The sequence below is a fragment of the Jaculus jaculus genome, chromosome 7 (genome assembly GCF_020740685.1).
Source record: "Jaculus jaculus isolate mJacJac1 chromosome 7, mJacJac1.mat.Y.cur, whole genome shotgun sequence".
In the NCBI taxonomy this organism is placed as follows: Eukaryota; Metazoa; Chordata; class Mammalia; order Rodentia; family Dipodidae; genus Jaculus; species Jaculus jaculus.
The window spans coordinates 28,037,748-28,044,980 of record NC_059108.1 but is presented as its reverse complement, the minus strand read 5'-3'; the positions used below and the strand labels follow the sequence as shown (position 1 = coordinate 28,044,980).

General features: G+C 38.9%; 1 pseudogene; it reads left to right on the top strand.

Moving 5' to 3' along the window:
• Positions 1–265: 265 nt before the first annotated feature.
• On the top strand, positions 266–810 carry LOC101615025 (annotated as a pseudogene).
• Positions 811–7,233: the final 6,423 nt, after the last annotated feature.

Below are 7,233 nucleotides of genomic sequence, written 5' to 3'. Positions count from 1 at the left end.
TGGAAGCCCTGGCGCGCCCGTTCTCTCTCTCTCCCTCTATCTGTCTTTCTCTCTGTGTCTGTCGCTCTCAAATAAATAAATAAAAAATTTAAAAAAATAAATAAATAAAAATAAAGTGTGTCTTCCCATCTCAACTAACCTAACCAGCTACAGACTCCTTCCCAGGGAAATGGTTGTTTCCACGGTGATTCTAAATTCAGTGAAGCTGACAATTAAGATTAACCACTGCGCTCTTTCTAAGCCGGGGCACCTCAAGGACAAAGCCATGGTCAGCTCGAGTGCCAAGTGATCGTGGGACCAAATGGCGAGAGGCCAGAAGAGTTTGGGTCGGATTTGAACTCGGACCGCAAGGCTCAGCTGCGGGAGCTCCACATCACCGCGGCCAAGGAAAGAGAAGTTAGTGGTGGTCAGAAAGATATCATAATTTTTGTTCCAGTTCCTCAACTGAAATCTTTCCAGAAAATCCAAGTTCGGTTAGCGCGTGAATTAGGGAAAAAGTTCAGTAGGAAATATGTAGTCTTCATTGCTCAGAGGAGAATTCTGCCTAAACCGACAACCAAAAGCAGCGGGAAAGATAAGCAAAAGGCCCCAGAAGCCAGCGCATGATCCCATCCTGGAGGACTTGGTCTTCCCAAGTGAAATGGTGGGCAACAGGATCAGTGTGAAACTGGATGGTGGCAGCTCACAAAGGTTTATTTCGACCAAGCCCAGCAGAAGAATGTGGAGCGCACGGTTGAAACTTTTTCTGGTGTCTGTAAGAAGCTCACAGGCAAAGATGTTCATGGTGAATTCCCAGAGTTTCAGTTGTAAACGGATGACTGAATAAAATATCATTCACAATTATAAAAAAAAGTAATCATTGTACCAACAAATTAAATAAAATGATCTGGAAAATGTGTAAAGAGAAATTCTTTTAGAGCCTTTGTAGCTCGGGGGTAGAGAGTTGGTTCGAAAGTGTGAGTATCTTCCATCCTTAGTGCTGACCATAAAAATGAAGCAAATAATTAGCAGGAATGAAAGAACCTAAAAATTAACAGCAAGATCAGGGAAGAATAAGGAAGTTATTAAGAAATGAAAATTAAAAAATAAAGGTGATTTAAAAGAATAATTTTATTATTATCTTTTAAGGTATCAGTATGTAATACTCTTCAAGGGAAAAAAAACAGATATTTTTTCTTAAATGTTTATGAAATAAATTTTCTATAAAAAAGAAAAATATTCCATAAAACATATTGCTGTTTGTACTCCATATAGAATACCTATAAATCAGAAAGGAAAAGATAAATACCTAACAGAGAAAGGAACAGTCAAGAACATACAACTGTCAAAAAAAATACCAGTAATAACCATTTGAAAAGATGACCAACCGTATTAGTAACCAGGATAGTTGAAAAATGAGTCTGCAGCAGAATGTTTCTTCAAATGCTCTCCAAAGATTAGTGTCAGTAAACAGAAAATAAATATCAGAGGACCACATGAGGTATATAATTTGATTAAATTATATTAAATTTCAGAATTACATGGAAGTTTTTTTTTTAAGTTGAATATGTTTTATCTGAACCAACAATTCTCTTTCCATTGCTCATATCTGCTCTCTTCACTGGTAATTACAGGTGTATCTTTTTATCTTATAGTAGGGAAAAATAAAAACAAAATGTGTAGAAAATGTGTTTATATTAACTACTTTGGTTTTATTGCTATGACAAAGTTCTTTAGACAGGTTAACTTTATTAAAAACAGGTTTATCTAGTTTCAAATTCTAGAGACTTAGGCAAGGTGTTCAGCTCTGGTTTGGTGTCCATAGACAGTGGTGTTGCAATAGCATTGTGCATGTGGAAAAAATAAGTGACATCCCTCCTTTGACAGGAGGCCAGAGAGTAACTGGGCTTGAACTAAAGACCACCTACCAGGCTCCTTCCCCTAAAGTCTCACACATCCCAATGCTGGCACCCTGGGAACTAAGCCACTAACATTAGAACCCATAGAGGGTCACACTCAACCCTTTTCCAACCATAGCAGATCATTGCAAGTGATGTAATTATGTAGACAATAGTCCAATGTACATATGTAACCAAAAAGACTTTATTCATGAAGAGCTCTCCACACAGTTTTGAGAAAAAATACATAAGACCAATCTGACATAAAATTATATTATTGTAAAAACACTTAAAATTGCACATATTGTGTGTTCTAAATTTAACAGATTAATTATTGTTGATTTTTCTTTTCAATGAATTCCCAAGTGTTTTCATTCTATATCTTTGTGCTCATATTGAAACTTTGACCTATTTACTGATAAATATATATATATGTATATATATATATATATATACATATATATATATACATATACATATATATACACATATATATAATTATATACATATATATATAATTATGCATATATACTAATAAAATTTTCAGTGTATATAGTGTTAAAACCACTTATAGCATTTAGATACCATGTGCAAAACCATATAATTATATGTGGTAGTCAAATTATCTTATTTTTTTATGTGTAATTTTTGAACATTTTGGAGTATCTGCTTACAAATGTACTTAAAATGTTACACGATATTTATTTATTTATTTTTATTTTATGTCACAAGATATTTTAAAAGGAAAATGAAGAAATAACATTTTAACATTTAACATTTTATTCCTAATAAAACAAAAAAAATTGATTTCTAAGCAACTTATATTTATTTATTATTTATTTGAAAGAAGCAGAGTGAGAGGGAAAAGGAGAGAGAGAGAATGGGAACACCAGGGCCTCCAGCTACTGGAAACAAACTCTAGACACATGCATCACCTGTGCGTGTGGCTCACTGGGTCCTGGGGAATTGAACCTGGGTCCTTTGCCTTTGCAGGCAAGTGTCTTATCTGCAAAGCCATCTCTCCAGTCCCCCAATCTTTTAAAAATATTTTATTTATTTGAAAAAGGCAGAGAGAGAGGGTGGGGAGGAATAGAGTGAGAAAGAAAATATTTAATTTAATTTAATTATTTGAGAGAGAAAGAGAGAGGGAGAGAACAGCCACACCAGAGCCTCCAGCCACTGCAAATGAACTGCAGGTGCGTGTGTCACCTTGTGCACCTGGCTTTATGTGGGTATTGGAAAAGTGAACCTGGGTCCTTTGGTTTTGCCAGCAAGTGCCATAACCGCTAAGCCATCTCTCCAGCCCTCCTATTAACTTTTATATATTAAACTATGTTAAATTAAATGTTTTTGTAGGTATTTTTTAAGCAGTCCTCAAAATAGTCGTTTATGGGGCTGGAGAGATTGCCTAGTGGTTAAGGCATTTGCCAGCAAAGCCTAAGAACTCAGGTTATATTCCCCAGGACCTGCTCAAGCCAGATGCATAAGGTGGTACCTGCACCTGGAGTTTGTTTACAGTGGCTAGAGGCCCTATTCTCTCTCTCTCTCTCTCTCTCTCTCTCTCTCTCTCTCTCTCTCTCTCTCCCTCTTCCCCTCAAATAAATAAATAAAATATTTTTTAAAAAAGAGTCCTTTATGTCTGGCACTATTATCCTTATTTTTGGTTTTTTGTTTGTTTATGAGAGAGGGAGAGAATTAGCATGCTCCAGGGCCTCCAGCCTCTTCAAAGTAACTCCAGATGTGTGTGCCACCATGTGTACATGTGCAACTTTGCACACTTATGTCACCTTGTGCATCTGGGTGTCTGGCTTACATGGGATATGAACAGAAGAACATGGGTCTTTTGGCCTCACAGGCAAGTGCCTTAATCACTAAGCAATCTCTCCAGCTCTATCCTTATTTTACAGATTCATCAACAACTCAACTCAGTGTATAACAAAAAGAGGTAAAATAGTACATCCAGGAGAAGTGTGCATTTCTATTTCTTGCAGCACTATTCAAGCCTAGGTGCTTGCTTGATAATGAATGAAAAAACAACATGGTCAGGGATGGGGAGACTGCCTTGAAGACATGAGGACCTGAGTGTGTACCCCAAAACCCACATGAAATAAGCTGAGCATGGTGGCACATGCTTGAAATCCTAATGCGATGGAGGCAGAGACAGGCAGATCTCTGAGGCTTGGTAACCAACCTGTCTAGTTTATTTGATGAGTTCCAGACTAGTGAGAGACCCTTTCGTAAAAGAAAATAGAAGTGGTTGTCCCCTGGCTTGTACACACGTGTATGCATAGGAACATGCATAATGTCCCTGCACATAGGCACACACGCAGAGGAAATGAACTATGGTGAAAAACTATTAACTATAGAACAGTGAAGTTGTGTCACAATGTGGATGTTATGCCTGTGTCCTGAGAAGTTGTACAGGGTTGCTTTACATAGAAACAGACTGATGCACGCAGAGGGATATGGCACAGAAAAAACTGAAACCTTTGTGTGAATTGCTGCCCATTCAGTTCCAATTGAGAGATTACAACCTTTGAGATTAGGGTGGCTGACCTGCACTGGGAAAACAGGAAGAATGAAGACTCTTTTGAAGGGGCTTAAGTGCTCAAGGAATGTCCTATTCTTCAAAGTCGGCTTTATTCCCCCTGGATCAACAAATTACCACCCTGCCTGGTATTATGGAGTATAATAAATGCAGGAAAGAGAGGGTCATTGAGTTTTCAACACGGTTTTGTGTTTTGGAAATGGCCATGGGCAGTGTGAAGGAGGTTTGATGGATACCTGATGGAGCCATAAGGATGGACCATGAGTTGCAGTGGAGACCCAATGTAGATGCCAGGGCCACAGGATGGCTGCTAAGGAAAGCTGCCAGCCCTGGATGAAGATTTCCAGGACTGTAAGTAGCCTAGCTGGAGGGCAGAATTGGAAGTCCAGAGACTTGTTGCTGGTTAGAGTTGTCGGACTGGGAGATTTGTCACTGACTAGAGCTGTTGAACTTGAAGCTACAGAGTTTAGTGTTTGCCCTGTTTAAATCATGCATTGCTTGAGTATTTCTTTGCTAAGCCCAATGCCATCTTTTGCAGTGTGAATGTTTATTCTGTGCCATTATGCAGTTTGAGGGGATTTTTTGGTATTATGGTTCAGTTAAAAGACCTTGGATTTTGGGGGTGTTTGAACATCATTAGGATTGATAAAAAAAAAAAAAACTATGGAGACTTTTAAAGTTTGACTGAATGCATTATATTTTATATCATGTATGGTTACCACCTTATGGGGCCAGGGTAGAATGTGGTGGTTTGATTCAAATGTCCCCCATAAACATAGGTGTTCTGAATGCAAGGTTCCCAGCTGATGAAGATTTGGGTACTAACACCTCCTGGAGGTGGTGTATTGCTGGGGGAGGGCTTATGGGTGTTGTAGGCAATATCCCTTGTCAATGTTTGGCACACTCTCCTGTTGTTGTGTCCACCTTAGGTTGGACAGGGGAGGATTTTCCAAGCTCTCTCCTTCAACCAGCCTTATCATGAGTAAAATTTGTGACCACTCATAATCTTTTGCATTATATCTTAGCTTACATGCTAAGCAATGTGTGTTGAGAAATGCATCATATGAGGCACACTGGTAAGGTCTGTAAAAATGCAACAATAAGGCATTTTATACAGATGTCATCCACAAAATAACCGTGTCTTTATGGATTGAACAACTGGCTTACAAATACCTGAGCAAAAATATGTATAAAACACTTGACTATCCAAGGCCTAGAGAGCTAAGTGCTTGAAGAAAGTAAAATGTAATCTTCTTGGAATGTGCAAGACTTCCCATTTGGTTTACCATAGTTTCCATAATGACATGCTACTCTACAATTAGACTTTAGTGCACGTGGTTTCTGAGAATTTTATAAATGTGCAGGACAGTAAATAAACAAGGAAATAATTGAGCAAGGACACATAGACCACTGCAGATTTTCTCCTGGAATGCACATTTACACCATTTTTATTTCCAAACCACATCACACACTTGACTCTTTTAAAGTGTGTGAAGGAACTAAAGGGCAGGTTCGTCTGCATATGACATTACTCTTGGAGAGGCTGAATTACTTTTTTTAAAAGAATCTTTGATCTTAAATCAAGTTTGCTAACTATGATTCTAGGACAAAAGTAACAGGAAAACAACAAGTTTCATGCCTGGAACATGCCCTGATACTCTGTACAGTTCTAATACTCATTGCTTTTTACTCGATTGAAATCTTTCTTAAACATGATACTTAAACAATGCCAGTGGACTGTATCAACATATTAATGTATTTTAAAACTCAATTCATGGGGCTGGAGAGATGGCTTAGAGGTTAAGTGCTTGCCTATGAAGTCTAAGGACCCCGGTTCGAGGCTCGATTCCCCAGGACCCACGTTAGCCAGATGCACAAGGGGGCGCACACATCTGGAGTTCGTTTGCAGTGGCTGGAGGCCCTGGCGCGTCCATTCTCTCTCTCTCTCTGCCTCTTTCTCTCTCTGTCGCACTCAAATAAATAAGAACAACAACAAAAAAAGTTAAAAAAAAAAACTCAATTCAGGGGAAATAAACTAAAGTGATTAAAAGCCCACGAAATGTACGAGATTTTGTTGTCAGTTTTCAAAAGACCAACCTGACCACAATGAAGCTATAATGGAGATGTTTTATGTCGTTTGGTTTCTCAGAGTTCCTCCTTATCCCTTACTCTTGGTCTTTTGGTCAGTCAGCACTATTCCCTGCATAAGAAGACTGAGTTCTACAAAGAGATAAGCAGGTATTTTAGCCAAGTATCAAGAGCTGGACTTTCAAATATACTAACAGTATGTTGAGCTGGGCGTGGTGGTGCACACCTTTAAACCCAGCACTTGGGAGGCAGAGGTAGGAGGATTGCCGTGAGTTTGAGTCCACCCTGAGACTACATAGGAAATTCCAGGTCAGCATGAGCTAGTAGCGAGACAGACACTACCTCAGAAAACCAAAAAAAAAAAAAAAAATTAAAAACAAAGAATAGTATGTTGAGACAGTTTGCTCACAATACCTGTATTTTTGCTTTATGGAAATTTTCTATCAGCAATGTGAACAAGGTAAGGTCTCCTCTATTCCTGCCACACCTCCTCTGTCACCATCTGCCTGCACCTGACATGCACCGTGAGCAGCAGAGGTGTACACTCTTGTTATGGAAAGAGTTGTTCCAGTTAATAATGGGGAAGGTATCTGCGGTGGTTGCAATGTAAAATGTCCCCATAGCCTCCGGTGTTTGTGATCAAATTTCATTCTTAGTCCTCCAGCTTGGAGCAAGTGCGTCACCAGGGGCGGACCTCAGGGGTGAGTCCAGCCCTAGTTC